This window comes from Pleurodeles waltl, chromosome 10 (genome assembly GCF_031143425.1).
Source record: "Pleurodeles waltl isolate 20211129_DDA chromosome 10, aPleWal1.hap1.20221129, whole genome shotgun sequence".
Taxonomy (NCBI): Eukaryota; Metazoa; Chordata; class Amphibia; order Caudata; family Salamandridae; genus Pleurodeles; species Pleurodeles waltl.
The window spans coordinates 704149694-704166837 of NC_090449.1; positions in this window are offsets into that span (position 1 = coordinate 704149694).

Sequence of the window (17144 nt, forward strand, 5' to 3'; positions counted from 1 at the left end):
CCAACAACAACAGGGACCTGGGGGCAGTGGTAGTGGGCACACGGGCCAGGGGACGGAGGCCCAGGAAAACAGGGGAACTGGGAGGGCTGCTGTGCGACAGGGGGCGGACAGGCCTTGGGAACCCACTCTCCACAAGGCCCTCTCCTCCATCATGGGAGCATACCACCACTCCCAGGAGACGATGGCAACGATACTGGCCAAGTTTCAGGAGACCCAGTGCATGCAGGAGGAACAGTATTTGGGGTTCAGGGAGGAACTCAGAACCATCAGCTCCGCCCTGGGCACCATCGTAGGGGTGCTGAAGGAAATACTCAACACCAGGAGGGACACTGTGGCACTACAAGGGGCCCCTGACACTAGCATGGACTATGAACTGCCCACCACCTACGCCGGCGCTAGTGGACAGGAGGCACTGTCACAGGACCACCAACACAGCACCCCACCCCCTGCAGACGGAGAACCACCCGCAAGCGGTCCCTGAGATCCAGGAACAAGACAGAGCACGATGCCAAGACCCCCGCCAAGAAATGAGACCACCCTGATTGTCATCCCACTGTCCCACTTTGTCACCCTGTCCATATTTATACTGCCCCAGCTCCACTTCCTATGCCCATATGGGCAATGCACCTGTGAGACTAATAGACTGGACTCTGCCATGGGCGTTCCTCCACCATCACCCCTCACCATATTACAACCCCCCTCCAATATTGAGCACTTCAATAAACACCCTTGAAGCACAAAACAATCTGGAGTCAGTCTGTGATTTCGAAAATGTGTATTAGCAATGACAGTGACAAAATGCGTTTTCAAATGTAATGTCAACATACCTATGTCACACATCTCAAGTCCATGAGGAATCTAAGCAGATGACACACATAGGAAATCACACCTGTGAAACCGTAAGGGAAATGTACAACTTAGTTACCATATACTGGTTGAAATCGACAGACAGAATAGAGGTAGGAGTGTGAAAGTACTTGTAGTAGGCAGGAATGTGTTCTCACCTGTGTGTCACTGGAAATATTCCTGGATAACTGAGTCCCTGTTGTCAATGTCTTCTTCCTCTGCTTCCTCCTCATCACTGTCCACAGGCTCCACAGCTGCCACAACACCGTCATCTGGACCATCCTCCTGCAGAAAAGGCACCTGTTGTCGCAAAGCCAAATTGTGAAGCATACAGCAGGACACGATGATCTGGCACACCTTCTTTGGTGAGTAGAATAGGGATCCACCTGTCATATGCAGGCACCTGAACCTGGCCTTCAGGAGGCCGAAGGTGCATTCGATCACCCTCCTAATCCGCTCATGGGCCTCATTGTAGCGTTCCTCTGCCCTGGTCCTGGGATTCCTCACTGGGGTCAGTAGCCATGACAGGTTGGGGTAACCAGAGTCCCCTAATAGCCACACCCGGTGCCTCTGGAGTTGACCCATCACATAAGAGATGCTGCTATTCCGCAGATGTAGGCGTCATGCACAGAGCGAGGGAACATAGCATTTACCTGGGAGATGTACTGGTCTACCAAACATACCATCTGTACATTCATTGAATGATAACTCTTCCGCTTCCTGTACACCTGTTCACTCCTGTGGGGGGGGACCAGAACTACATGGGTCCCATCAATGGCACCTATGATGTTGGGGATATGTCCAAGGGCATAGAAGTCACCTTTAACTGTAGGCAAATCCTCCACCTGAAGGAAAACGATGTAGCTCTGCATGTGTTTCAGCAGGGCAGAAAACACTCTGGACAACACGTTGGAAAACATAGGCTGGGACATCCCTGATGCCATTCCCACTGTTGTTTGAAATGAACCACTTGCAAGGAAATGGAGCACTGATAGCACCTGCACTTGAGGGGGGATCCCTGCGGGATGGCGGATTGCTGACATCAGGTCAGGCTCCAACTGGGCACACAGTTCCTGGATTGTGGCACGGTCAAACCTGTAGGTGATGATCAAATGTCTTTCCTTCATTGTCGACAGGTCCACCAGTGGTCGGTACACCGGAGGATTCCGCCATCTCCTCACATGTCCCAGCAGACGGTGCCTAGGAATGACAACAGCGACCACAGAGTCAAACAACTCAGAGGTATGTACCCATAGTCTACACAGAACACCATTCATACACAAAATGTGGCCTGTATTTGTGTTGTGCGACAAGGCCTAGGTCTGTGTGACGCAGTTGGTCATTAGGGCATGTGGGCCCCTGAAATGCCGGCTGTCTGACCTCTAAAGTGGGACAATGGGATGTGAGGTAACTGCGCTGACGTTGTACACCGTCACGGTCGAAGACTGCGGCGCAATGCTGCATTGGTTAACATTGGACCCTATGGGTCCCAGGAGCCAATGGCGATGTACGACGGTGGTGATGGTACGCACCGCCGCGGACGTGACCGCCGCGGACGTGACCGCCATTTTCTATCTGTTCAATCACTCGATACCTGATCTTCGACAGGAGAGGACCTACACTGCAAGTGCTGCTGTGACCTCGGTCTGGAAAAGACAATGGCTCGTGCCTCTGGGGAAAGGGCCCTGCCTTCACTGCAGAGGAGTTGGAGAAGCTCGTGGACGGGGTCCTCCCCCAGTACATGCTACTCTACAGTCCTCCAGACCAACAGGTAAGTACACAGGGAGCATGTTGTATGGGCTATGCCTGTGTGGAGAGGGCTGGTTGTAAGAATGAAGGGGGCACAGTTCTGCGTGCATGAAGGACTGTGAATGCATGAGCCACTTGGCAAGGGTAGGGATGTGGGCCCCTCATTTAGACGGTGCAGTTGGTAATGACTTATCTTCTTCCCCTGTACATGTCATGTAGGTCAGCGCCCACCAGAAGAAGGATATTTGGCGTGCCATCGCCAAGGATGTCTGGACCCTGGGGGTCCACCACAGACGGAGCACCCACTGCCGGAAAAGATGGGAGGACATTCGCCGCTGGAGCAAGAAGACAGTGGAGGCTCAGCTGGGAATGGCCTCCCAACGTGGGCGGGGTGCCCGTCGAACCATGACCCCCCGATGTTCCGGATCCTGGCGGTGGCCTACCCTGAGTTGGATGGGCCCTTGAGGGCATCACAGCAGACACAAGGGGGTGAGTACAACATCATTCAGCGGACTTTGCGCGCAGTGAAGGTGTCTGGGTGGGGGAGGAGGGCTGTGGGTTTCCCTAGGCCAGGGCGAGTTCTGTAGGCTATGCCCCTCCATAATGCAGGCCATGTGGCACCCCATCCCACCTCTGTAGAGTGCCAAGTACAGGTATTCATGTCCCTGTGTCATCTATGTGTGCAAATGTCGACCATAGCCATGTAGGCCATATCCCAGGAATTGCATCTGTGGAGCCCAACAGCACAACGTACTGCAGGGGGCTGCTGTGTCTGTATTGTCCGCCAACGGTAGCGGTAAGCCATGAACTCAACCTGTCTTTCTTCTGTCGTCCCCCCCCTTTTTGTGGTCTCCCTGTTCTTGTGTGCATCAGCATCATGAGGTGGAGGTACAGTGGCACCGGAGCACGAGGGAGCTGCATCCCACATGGCCATGGAGGCCCACACCACGGACTCAGAATACACCAGTGGGACGGAGGGCGAGGGGAGCACCACAGCGGTCACAGGATCTGCAACCAGCGACACGGACTCGTCCTCCGATGGGACCTCCATTGTGGTGGCGGCAAAATCTGTGCCCCCCCCACCTCTACAGGTACAGCCGCCACCCCCCCTACCAGCACCACCCTCCCAGCAGCCCCTCAGCCTTCGCCCCGTGCCCGCTCAACCAGGAGGGTGGGCATCACCTTCGCCCCAGGCACCTCAGCCCCTGCCCCTGTCACCTCTGCTGCCCTCAGTGAGGAGGCCATTGACCTCCTCAGGTCACTCACTGTTGGGCAGTCTACCATTTTGAATGCCATCCAGGGTGTAGAAAGGGAATTGCAACACACAAATGCATTCCTGGAGGGCATTCATTCTGGTCAGGATGCCCATCATCGAACCCTGCAAACTCTGGCCTCAGCAGTGATGGCAGCCATTGTCCCTGTGTCTAGCCTCCCCCCTCCAACTTCCTCCACCCCGACCCAATCCCCTGTACCTCAGCCTATCCCAAGCACACCTACAGACCAGCATGCACACACGTCAACACACAAGGGAAGCTCAGGCAAACATAAGCACTACACATCCCACAGGCACTCATGCAAGCATCACACACATACAGACACACCAACATCCACTGCCTCCACTGTGTCCCCCTCCTCCTCGTCTCCCTCCTCCCTCCCAGTCTCGTCTACACTCACACCTGGATGCACTACCACTACAGCCACTACGTCCCGCACCAGCACACCCACCACCACACCCCGCTCACGTGCACTCACCACCCCCACTCCCGTTTACACGTCCCCTGTGTCCTCTCCCAGTGTGTCTGTGACGCCCCCTCTGAAGATACACAAACGCAGGCACACACCCACCCAACAGCCATCCACCTCACGACAGCCTCGAACCCATGCACCTGCACCCAAATCCACAAAACTTACACCTCCTACAACCACCACCTTTTCCTCCACTCCCAAACCCCCTCCATCTACCCGTCCCAGTGTCTCCCCCAAAAACTTCCTGGCCCCCCTTAACCTATTTCCCACCCCCGCCCAACTCATAGGTACCATACTAGCACCTCAGCCAAAAAATCTCCGGGACCAGTGGTGCCTGTTGTTACAGGTATGTGGAGTGCACCGGCCACCAGGACAGCCAGTGTGGCACGGAGCCACAGCACAGCCAGTCCCCCGTGAAGCACCAGAAGTTGGACAGTGCACGGCCGGAGAGGGGGAAGACTCCAGCCAGTAAAGCCGCTCACAAGGGTCCCGGGGGTAGTGTCGACTCAGCTGTGACTCCTCCCAAGGTGGGGAAGGGGCAGAAGAAATCTCCAAAGTCTGGGACGAGCAGCACGGCGGAGAGGACCGCCATCATCCCCGCTGCCCAGGAGGCCACCGCCAGCCCCATCGTCAGGAGGCCAGCCCCATCGTCACTGGCCAGGAGGCCACCACCAGAGTCACTGCCCAGGAGGCCAGCCCCATCGTCACTGGCCAGGAGGCCACCGCCAGAGTCACTGCCCAGGAGGCCAGCCCCATCGTCACTGGCCAGGAGGCCACCGCCAGAGTCACTGCCCAGGAAGCCAGCCCCATCGTCACTGGCCAGGAGGCCACCGCCAGAGTCACTGCCCAGGAGGCCAGCCCCATCGTCACTGCCCAGGAGGCCAGCCCCATTGTCACTGCCCAGGAGGCCACCGCCAGAGTCACTGCCCAGGAGGCCAGCCCCATTGTCACTGCCCAGGAGGCCACCGCCAGCCCCAGAGTCACTGGCCAGGAGGCCACCGCCAGCCACAGCCCAGCTGGCCAGGAGGTCCCTGCAAGCCACAGCCCAGCTGACCCATGAAGGACCGCCAGCCACAGCCCTGCTGGGCAATGAAGGACCGCCTTGGCAAGAACCGCTGAACAGGCCAGGGACCGCTGAACAGGGCCAAGACCGCCATGGAATGCACCGCTGAACAGGTGTGACACTGGCAACGCAAGCACCGCTGAACAGGCCAGAGACCGCTGAACAGGGCAAAGACCGCCATGGAATGCACCACTGAACAGGTCCGACACTGGCAACGCAAACACAGCTGAACAGGCCAGAGACCGCTGAACAGGGCAAAGACCGCCATGGAATGCACCGCTAGCCCATTTGCGGCAGGGGCAGTGACGCAACTGGGACCGTCACGGGGTGTGTGCTCCAGAACCAGTGGAGACTGTTATCCACTTGAGAGACTGTGGCTTTGCACTCCCCAGGATGGTACAGTGGGCAGCCCACCCACTGCAGATACTTGAGAGACTGTGGCTTTGCACTCCCCAGGATTGAACAGTGGGCAAACCACCCACTGTAGAGACTTGAGAGATTGTGGCTTTGCACTCCCCAGGATGGTACAGTGGGCAGCCCACCCACTGCAGATACTTGAGAGACTGTGGCTTTGCACTCCCCAGGATTAAACAGTGGGCAAACCACCCACTGTAGAGACTTGAGAGACTGTGGCTTTGCACTCCCCAGGATGGTACAGTGGGCAACCCACCCACTGCAGAGACTTGAGAGACTGTGGCTTTGCACTCCCCAGGATTGAACAGTGGGCAAACCACCCACTGTAGAGACTTGAGAGACTGTGGCTTTGCACTCCCCAGAATGGTACAGTGGGCAACCCACCCACTGCAGAGACTTGAGAGACTGTTGCTTTGCACTCCCCAGGATTGAACAGTGGGCAAACCACCCACCGTAGAGACTTGAGAGACTGTGGCTTTGCACTCCCCAGGATACATCAATGGGCATGGAGCCCCCTCGAGGATCTGGCGTGGTGCACTCATCCGGCTGAGGTGCCCCCACTTCCCTTCCCCCTGAGGTGCCTTTTGTATTTCTATCTGCTGCCCCTGCAGTGTTCTCTCTGTTTTGATTAGGTATCTTGTGTGGGCCTCGCCCATGCATTTTGGGCCCAGTGGTCCACGGACAATGAATGGTGCATTACCTGCACTACTAATCGTGGTGTATATTTTGTTTAATGTGTATATATATATATATGTATATATTTGCTTACTGTATTTTGATATATTACAATGGTTCAACTAATTTCCTTTTGTCTTTGCATTCTTCCGGGGGGTTTGGGGGGTGTTACTGTAATGTATAGATATGCATTGGTGTGTGTGTTGTAGTGGGTGAGGGTCGGGTTGGGGGTTGGGATGCTGGTTGTGTGTGTCCCTGTGTTTTTGCCTCCCCCCTCCCCTATGTCGTAGGTGCAGTATTCACCGCGGTCTTCGCCGCAGGCGTTGATGATCCTCGTGTAGGAGCAGGAAGACTATCGCTGGCAGAATATAAAGTTCCAGCTCCATGGTGTCGTCGTTCCTCATGGAGTGTGTAGAGGTGAGCGTTTTCCCTTTGAAATGGCTGGTTCGGCCGTGTTTTTATCTGCGGTGAATCCGCACCGGAAAAGGTGGCGGATTGGTAGGTTGTGATACTGTGGGCAGTACATTGTCCTCCGCTTGTCTGTTGGCGGTGACGGCCACGCTGTTTGTCTGTACCGCTGTGGCGGTCGGAGTGTTAAAGTGGCTGTCTTTGTTGCCAGTTTCCGCCACGGTCATAATTCAAATTTTTTTACCGCCGGCCTGTTGGCGGTTTTACCACCGCTTTAACACCGTCTGCCAGGGTTGTAATGACCACCTATATGTTTTTGTCTGTCCCATATGATGAGCTAGGGGAATAAACTCCCTAAACCGCTGAGGCACTACCTTTCTCCTGGTTACAACAGGTTTGGGGTCCCTGGCCCCAGTGTATAGGAGCCCATCCTCGCAATAGACCCTGTGGGAGACACTGACATCTCCCTTTTGTGCAGCTGATTGATGCCTTAAGCCATCAAGAGTGGGACAAGTCTTTTGTCCCTGACACAGCTGTTCCCTTGAGGGTCCCTCTGGGCCCCAGAGCTCTCCCTGGTAAGGATCCATCTCCATGGACTCAGTTCCCTCAGAGGATAAGACTTTTTCCTGAGAAGAGAGGTCTTGTTTCTTTTCCTGTTCAGAAGTTGGTACCCCAGTTTTTTGCCATTTCTCTTTGAAGGTTGGGCCATTATTCCTTGGGTTTTGAGTTCTACCTCAGCCCAAATTAAGGACTCCTTATCATTCCTTATCAAGCATTCCACTTGGAATTGCAGAAAAGACGATTTGGCATATTTTTAAACAGAAAGTGGGGATGAAAGGAAAGGGGCCTGCACAGGTAATAAACAACTACAGCAAGGTTACAGGGCAGCACTTCCATTATGGAGCAAGTGCCTTAGCTATTCAGTGTGTGCAGACTGGCTAGTTGCTTCCTTTAATGCCTGGTCCACGCCCTGTAGGTATTTTACTGTTTGAGATATTACTCATGGATCCTTTTTATTTAGGCAGGCTATTATTGGTTGTCTGCAGGAGCGAATGCCTGTCTGGATCCAGAAGCTCCTAAACCAGCGGCTCCGCAGATTTAGAGTTGAGCTGCAGAAGGTGTGGATTGCGTTTTCCTTTGATCGGCCACAGAACCTGCAGGAGGTGTCACCTGCTTCCCTTGGCCAGGGTGGTACGTGTTATTTGGGAGAGCACCTAGGTGATAAATTAGAAATCATCCCTTAATTCTGCTGTTGAAACCCTCGCTCAGGTATGCTTGTGGTTTTAGCTTCATGTAACTGTTTGATACCATCCATGCATGGGTGCGGTTTGTGAGGGAAGTCTTGTCCTCTATTGATGAGACTATAAATAGTTATGCCTCCTTTTCATGTAGTACACATTTATTTTCAAATGAATGCAGTTTCTTGCTTTCTGTTCAACTTCTCCTTCCTGCTCATTCCCTCTTCCAGCCAGTGTCTCACTTCAAAGCCATTAACTCCCTTGTTTCTGTGGTGCATCAAGTGAATGACGTCAATATATTAGCTATGTACACTACTTAATAGAATATGGGTATTGTGAATAAAGCTTCCATGTTGTACCAAGCGTATCATTTTCAAAGACGTTCCATGGTAGTTCTGTAGTAGACATGTTAGTTAAATATTTAATTTGTATTATACATTTCCAGAGTGCAGCTGGCGAGGAAGCAAGCAGAAGATTTCTTTTACCTTAAGAAATGGGTTAGTGCTAAATAATTGCATAGTTTTTAAATATTACATTGTTGTTCCTGATTTGCAGAATGCAACTCTAACCATGATCATACCATGCTGAATTTGCAGAATCTATTGATAGTTTGTGTGATTTGTGTATAAAACTTCTGGGACTCTGCCTGACAGATAATGCGGTATCATTAATTGGTTTGATTATCAGTTGTTTTGTAATTACATTTCACCTTTTTAGAGGTCATATACTTTGCATTTGGAGTACAAGTTATGGTTTGCATTGCTGTTGTACAGGGATATGGATTGTTTTGCTAACCATAACTTAGTGGTTTTTCAGTTTTGTTTAATAATAATGACTGCACTTTGACTGTCTTCTTAGTTAAATTTCTAAAGTCAATTTAAAAAGAAGCTTATGTGTTATTTGTAACCAGACTTAACCTTAGCTTCACTTGTAAAATTCAAGTTCTTGGGCGCTATAATCTCCAACAGGCTTCTTTATATAATTTAAATATTATTTACTTTCTCAGGGAGATAAACAACCCAACTCTATGTATTATTATCGTTTATGCATTTATATCAATATACTACCCTATTACCTTAAATAAGAAGTGCAGCTCTTTGGTAATCCTACTGTAAATTGGTTGCCCCACTTATGGCCTTCTGAATTGGGTCACTACCCGGAACCATCTCTGAAAACAAGTTGAGTTAAATTCTAATCTCTCCTTACATAACTAAGACAGATGTTTTTTGTTTTGGTCTCATAGGAACAATTCAGTAAATTGTCAAGAAAAGCAGTAGTCCAGACATTGGTTACTTCTCACCTGGACTATGGCAATTCACTTCATCTGGGCCTGCCATACTACCTTCTTCATTGGCTTCAGAAAGTTCAAAACACACCTTTTAGGCTCCTTCTTAACATTGCTTGTCATCAGCCCATCACAAATCACCCAAACAGCTGCACTGGTGTCCAGTCATAAAATGCTGTAAATTAAAGGAGTGTAGGACCTACTTTATACATTGGTGGATGGGTTACTCCATCACAAATGTGACAGGTAGCCCATCCACCATCTTACAAGTACCATCAGATATTATGTGCTTTTAATGAAGCAAATGGGATATTCATCTCATTTGTGGCAGAGTAACCTGTCTGCCAAACTCTAAATCAGGCCCTAAAATCTGTCGACAGAGCCTTTTCCAGCAAAGAATTTGTCTGTCTTCACCATTGTTTCAACTGCTACCTTTCTTTGGGGATACTACTCTCCACCAATCGGAATCTAGCAACTGTTCCATATACTAAATGTACTCTTCAAGGGAGGGGCTGACTTCCAGTCTTTTGAACAACTACCACTTAACAAACAAAGAAGTCAGAGTGAAGCAGTTGTCAAGAAAAAGCTGGCTACTCAGAACCAATAGACTTATCTTTACATCTGCACTCCAGCCTTTATCACCAGGATTTCTTATTTGCAGCAGCAATGCGCTTTAGAAATATATCATATAATACCATATCACATCACTTCATAACATATCATATGCAAAATAAATTAAAACAGGAGGATTTTCCAAGCAAGTAATCCGACATGGGGAACAGAAACCTGGGAAAAGGACAGAAGTTAACTATTACTCAAACAGAGTAACAAAACAAAAAAATAAAAGACAAGGACTCTGCCATTAGGATAGTTCTCAAAGACTCTAATAACATAAAGAAGCTGCTCCAGGACTCACATCTCAAAGAAGACAACCTAATTTTTGGTACATTATTAGAAGGAAAAGGTATTCATTAATGTACAGTCTAGTGCACAGCCATTTCTGTAGTGAAGAAGAATCAGTTGACCTACAAAAAACATTAAATGATTTCCTATTTCTCAACACTGTAAAGCCTGCAAGAATAGGAAAATATCAAAACCTATTGCATGAGGAATGGGAAAGGTTAAGGAATCAGGCCATTCATGAATTATAACAACACACCTGTGATATATTTACTAGAGTGACCATGTGGCCTGAGGTATGTTGGAAGCACCATGTACAGTCGGAACACATCAGAGCAGTGAAGAAAAGATTTCACACATGTGATTGTGAAACACTGCAATATCCTACACAACCACATTGCAACTCTCAATTGTATGAAATGAAAAAAGCTAACGACTTGAAAGAAGAGGTGACGACATGCCTCTATGATATAAGCAATGTTTCATGGGTCTCCTTAAAACAAGTATATGTTTCATCATCACAATATCATATCCAATACACTCTGACCATTGGCTATCATTTAATATGATTTATAATTGTGGAAGGTTAACAAACTCCGAACATGTTAACTGGAGTTAATGTTCATTGTTATGGAGTATTGGCAGAAAACAGTTTTGACAATCTCTCTTTTCTACAGACAGAATGAGCTTTTAACAAAGAGAAGGGTGTTTTATTCCCAAATTCCTCATTATTACATTATTGCATGTTTTTTTGTATTTTTACACTGACTAAACAACATAGTGTACTATTTCATTTTTTGTTTCCATGTACATTACAATTTTTCAATTATTTACCAATTTTAACAACCAATGATTATAATTTTTATAAGAGATTTGAAGGTTATTATCCAAAGTTAGCATCCCTAGTATTTTTGATAAAGTTCCTTAAACCTTCTGCTTGATTATTGAGTATGATGATTAATCGGATCCATTATGCTACTTGATATTTCTATCTGCTCTTCTGTGAGTATTTTAGCAATACCTAGTTGTTCTTGTCATTGCACTTTTGCTGGTTTTCTGTATAACGCGTATTGGTTCACACTTCTCTTCGAACCAGTAGGATGTCAATTACATTTCCTTTTCAATTTCATCTTGCTTAAACAATTTTCCCGTGGCTCCAAGGAATTCGCCAGAGGTATACTTTTACTCTTGTTTAGTAGATAGTTGTTAAAAAGTTTGAAGGTCATATGTAATCACAGAGTGAAATGAAGCGCGTAGTACACCCATCTGTCAATAACAGGTGGCTACGTGGCCCCAGCAGTTACACTCTGACAACAAACTTCAGCCTCCTGAGAGAAATCAGAGACAGTTTGAACTACTTATATCCATGTGTAAAATACGCACACATTTGAAGCAAAAAACGGTAACTATAATAGCTGCGATTTTTCATCCTTCATAGTATGGAATTGTGAAATGTGTAATGGAAAGGAAATGTATACTAATATACTTACAAATTACATTTCCACTAGAATAATAAATATAACTAGGCAAAATATATTTGAACAGTCCTTAAGATATTAACATCATTCAGAAAAGAAGCAGAGAAGTAGACACATAACAATTTTAACATTCTCCACGGCATGAAAGAAAACATATCTATTTCAGCGAAACAATAATCTGCTGTGAAAACAACAGAATCTGTTCTAATCTAAAGCAGAGTACAAGAGACCTCCAACTTGGAAGTTCCTTTTTAAGATCCATTTGTTACTATAGCATCTTACTGAAGTTCATATAATTTCAAAGAAAACACGAGGGATCCCCTGCTAACATCAATGAAAACAATGACTCAGGGAATTTCCATGCGAACAGGAGAGTGGCAATGTATGAAAGCGTATTCAAACATTCAGAGACTACATGAAAGATGCAGCATTACTGAAGTGCCAGTGCTCCACAAAAGACTATGGGGGTCATTACAACATTGGCGGTAAATGCCGCCTACCGCTGTGCAGAAGACCGCCAACACACCGCCGCGGCAGTGAAATTCCACCACAGCTATTACGACCCACCGCTCGGAATCCACCAAAACCCAGACACCCACACAAGTCCGTCACACCAAAGGTCAGTGATAAACTGGCGATAACAAAACCTCCACCGTCATGTCAACAGGAATATGCCCACACTATCCCGACCCATGAATCCACACGGCGGTCTTTCAACCGTGGTATTCCATTGGCGGTACACACCGCCGCGCTCAAAATACAAACACATTTACAAAACACCACCACATTGGACAATTCCAAATTCACACACCTGATACACATATACACACCACTCCCACAGACTCAATACAATGTAAAACACACACCCACATCACCCACAAACCCTTACGACCAGAAATTTAGATGAAGGCCAGAGATACTGCACAGCAAAGACAACTCCACCATAAAGAGGCACACAACACCATCACACATACACATCCACGCACAAAACTCCACACACCCCTAAACATCACCCCACACATCACAACACACACCACCTCACACATCACCCACACCACCCAAGGGCACTGCAAAGACACCCCGGTTTTCTGAGGAGGAGCTCAGGCTCATGGTGGAGGAAATCATCCGGGTAGAGCCACAGCTATTCGGATCACAGGTGTAGCACACCACCATAGCTAGGAAGATGGAGCTATGGCGCAGAATCGTCGACAGGGTCAACGCAGTGGGACAGCACCCAAGAACACGGGATGACATCAGGAAGAGGTGGAACGACCTACGGGGGAAGGTGCGTTCTGTGGTCTCAAGACACCACATAGCGGTTCAGAGGACTGGCGGCAGAGCCCCACCACCTCCCCCAGAACTAACAACATGGGAGGAGCAGGTCTTGGCTATACTGCATCCTGAGGGCCTCGCAGGAGCAGCTGGAGGAATGGACTCTGGTAAGTCAAACCTTTCACTACTTCATCCCCCACCCTACCTGCATGCTATCACATACCCCCACCCTCGCCCTCACCCCCATCACTCCAACTCCTCACATATGGCCCTCTATCACAACCCACCCATCCCAACACCAAGCCCTGCATGCAACAACAAAGCATGGACACCCATCAGCAACGCATGTCCACTACACATACCCACACAGACCTACACAAGAATGCAAGCACTGGGGTACTGGATCACCCACCCATTGCTCACCATGGCACACACAGATGCAATAATCATGCCTTTACACCCCTGCAGGACACCTACCCAACGTCACCGGACAGTAGGGGCCAGACATGTCCATTCCACCCACAGAAGAGGACCACAGTGATGACAGCAGCTCTGTCCAACTGGATCTAGATGACCAGCCCAGCCCGGCCCATCTGGACCTCAGGACAGTTGGTTCCCCTCACACTGGCACCAGCCACAACAGAGCCTCCCCCCTCTGGAAACACCAGCACAGCACCCACCCAGCGGGACCATACCTCTGTCCCAAGAACACGTCAAGCAGCAGTGTGTCCACCACTACAGAGAACCCAGGCTAACCCACCAACCCAACAACAGCAGGGACCTTGGGGCAGTGGCAGTGGGCACACGGTTCCGGGGACAGAGGCCTAGGAACACAGGGGAACTGGGAGGGCTGCTGTGCGACAGGGGGAGGACAGGCCCAGAGAACCCACTCTCCACGAGGCCCTCTCCAACATCATGGGAGCCTACCACCATTCCCAGGAGACAATGGCAACGGTACTGGCCAAGTTTCAGGAGACTCAGCGGCTGCAGAAGGAACAGTATTTGGGGTTCATGGATGAACTCAAATCCATCAATTCCACCCGTTGGCACCATTGTAGGGGTGCTGAAGGAACTCATCAACACCAGGAGGGATACTGTGGAACAACAAGGGGCCCCTGACACTAGCCTGGACGCTGAACTGCCCACCACCTCCGCCGGCGCTAGTGGACAGGAGGCACCGCCACAGGACCACGACACCAGCACCCCTCCCCCTGTAGATGGAGAACCACCCCGCAAGCGGTCCCTGAGATACAGGACAAAGACAGAGAACAATGCCAAGACCCCCGCCAAGAAATGAGACCACCCTGACTGTCATCCTTTTGTCCCACTTTGTCACCCTGTCCATCCTTAAACTGCCCCAGCTCCACTTCCTATGCCCCTTTGGACAATGCACATGTGAGACTAATAGACTGGACTCTGCCATCGACATTCCTCCACCATCACCCCGGACCATTTTACAACCCCCTCCACTATTTAGCACTTAAATAAACACCCTTAAATCACAAAACTATCTGGAGTCAGTCTATGCTTTCGAAAATGTGTATTTGCAATAACTGAGCAAAAATTATATATCCATTGTATTGTCAACATACCTATGTCACACAGCTCTAGTCCATGAGGAAACAAAGCAGATGTCACACAGTGGGACCCACATCTGTGAAATCGAAAGGGAAAGTACCAAATCAGGGTCTGTACACTGGGTGAAAGTGACAGACAGATGAGAGGTAGATCAAGTGTATCAGATGTAGCAGGCAGCGATATCTTCTTACCTGTGTCTCACTGGAAGTATTGATGAATCACTGTGTTTCTGTTGACGATATCCTCTTCTTCTGCTTCCTCGTCTTCACTTTCCACAGGCTCCACAGCTGCCGCAAGACCTCCATCTGGACCATCCTCCTGCAGAAAAGGCACCTGTCGTCTCAAAGCCAAGATGTGAAGCATACAGCAGGCCACAATGATCTGGTACACCTTCTTTGGTGAGTAGAATAGGGAACCACCTGTCATATGGAGGCACCTGAACCTGGCCTTCAGGAGGCCGAAGGTCCTCTCTATAACCCTCCTAGTTCGCAGATGGGCCTCATTGTAGAGTTCCTCTGCCCTTCGTCCTGGGAGTACTCACAGGGGTCAGTAGCCATGACAGGTTGGGGTAGCCAGAGTCACCTGCAAATGTCGAGGGACAACTGATAGACACACACTAACCCTTAGGGACAACCCCAGACCCAGACACCTAGTCACACTGTATAGGGTCCATGTCCTCACCTAATAGCCACACGCAGTGCCTCTGGAGCTGCCCCATCACATAAGGGATGCTGCTTTTCCTCGGAATGTAAGTGTCATGCACTGAGCCAGGAAATTTAGCGTTCACATGGGAGATGTACTGGTCGGACAAACACACCATCTGTACATTCATTGAATGGTAACTCTTCCGGTTTATGTACACCTGTTCACTCCTGCGGGGGGGACCAAGGCCACATGTGTCCCATCAATGGCACCTATGATGTTGGGGATATGTCTCAGGGCATAGAAGTCACCTTTCACTGTTGGCAAATCCTCCACCAGAGGGAAAACGATGTAGCTGCGCATGTGTTTCAGCAGGGCAGACAACACTGTGGACAACACAGTGGAAAACATAGGCTGGGACATCCCTGATGCTATGGCCACTGTCGCCTGAAAAGACCCACTTGCCAGGATATGGAGTACTAACAGCACCTGCACTAGAGGGGTGATACCTGTGGGATGGCGGATAGCTGACATCAGGTCCGGCTCCAACTGGGCACACAGTTCCAGGATTGTGGCACGGTCCATTCTGTAGGTGACAATTACATGTCGCTCTTCCATTGTCGACAGGTCCACTAGCGGTCTGTACACCGTAGGATGCCGCCATCTCCTCACCTGCACCAGCGGACGTGCTTTATGGAGGAGAACAGCGATCAGAGGGTCAGCCAACACTGAGGTACGAAAACACTACTTTATTGCACACATTTTTCAATCCGCTATGTCCCTGTCGTAATGTGTATGCAAGGCCTAGATATGTGTGACGCATTTAAAATTAATGCCACGTGGCCCCTTGAAATGGCGGCTGCCTGACCTGTAATGTGGACAACGGGATATGAGGTAACTGCGCTGGCGTTGTACACCATCGCGGTAGGCGGTCGAAGACCGCAGCGCAATCCTGCATTGGTTAACATTGGACCCTATGGGTCCCAGGAGCCAATGACGATGTACGCCAGCGGTGAAGGTACGCACTGCCGCAGACGTGACGGCATTTTCAGTCTGTTCACTCACTTGATACCTGATCTTCGACAGGAGAGGACCTACACTGCAACTGCTGCTGTGACCTCAGTCTGGAACAGACAATGGCTCATGTGCCTGTGGAAAGGGCCCCTGCCTTCACCACGGAGGAGTTGGAGAAACTAGTGGATGGGGACCTCCCCCAGTACACGCTACTCTACGGTCCTCCAGACAAACAGGTAAGTACATTGTGAGCATGCTGTATGGGCAATGCCAGTGTGGAGTGGTGTGGATGGAAGATGGGGGGAGAATGAGTAGTGCATGAAACGATGGTGAGTGCATGTGCGTCAGGGCAAGGGTAGGAACGCGGGCCAATAACTGTGACGGTACGGACTGTTATATCTTCTCCTTTTCCCCTGTACCATTCCTCTAGGTCAGTGACACCAGAAGAAGGATATTTGGCATGCCATCGCCAAGGAAGTACGGATCCACCACATACGGAGCACTTACTGCCGGAAAAGATGGGAGGACTTTTGCCGCTGGAGCAAGAAGACGGCGGAGGCCCAGCTGGGGATGGCCTCCCAACGTGGGAGGGGTGCCCGTCCCACCATGACCCCCCTGATGTTCCGGATCCAGGCGGTGGCATATCTGGAGGTGGATGGGCGCTTGAGAGCATCACAGCAGCCACAAGGGGGTGAGTGCACTCTCATTCAGCTGATTCAGCGCGCATTACGAGGTGTCTAGGTGGGGGAGGTGGGCTGTGGGTTCCCCTAGGCCAGGGCGAGTTTAGTTGGCAAGGTCCCTGCGTAAGGCAGGCCATGTGGCACCCCACCCCACCA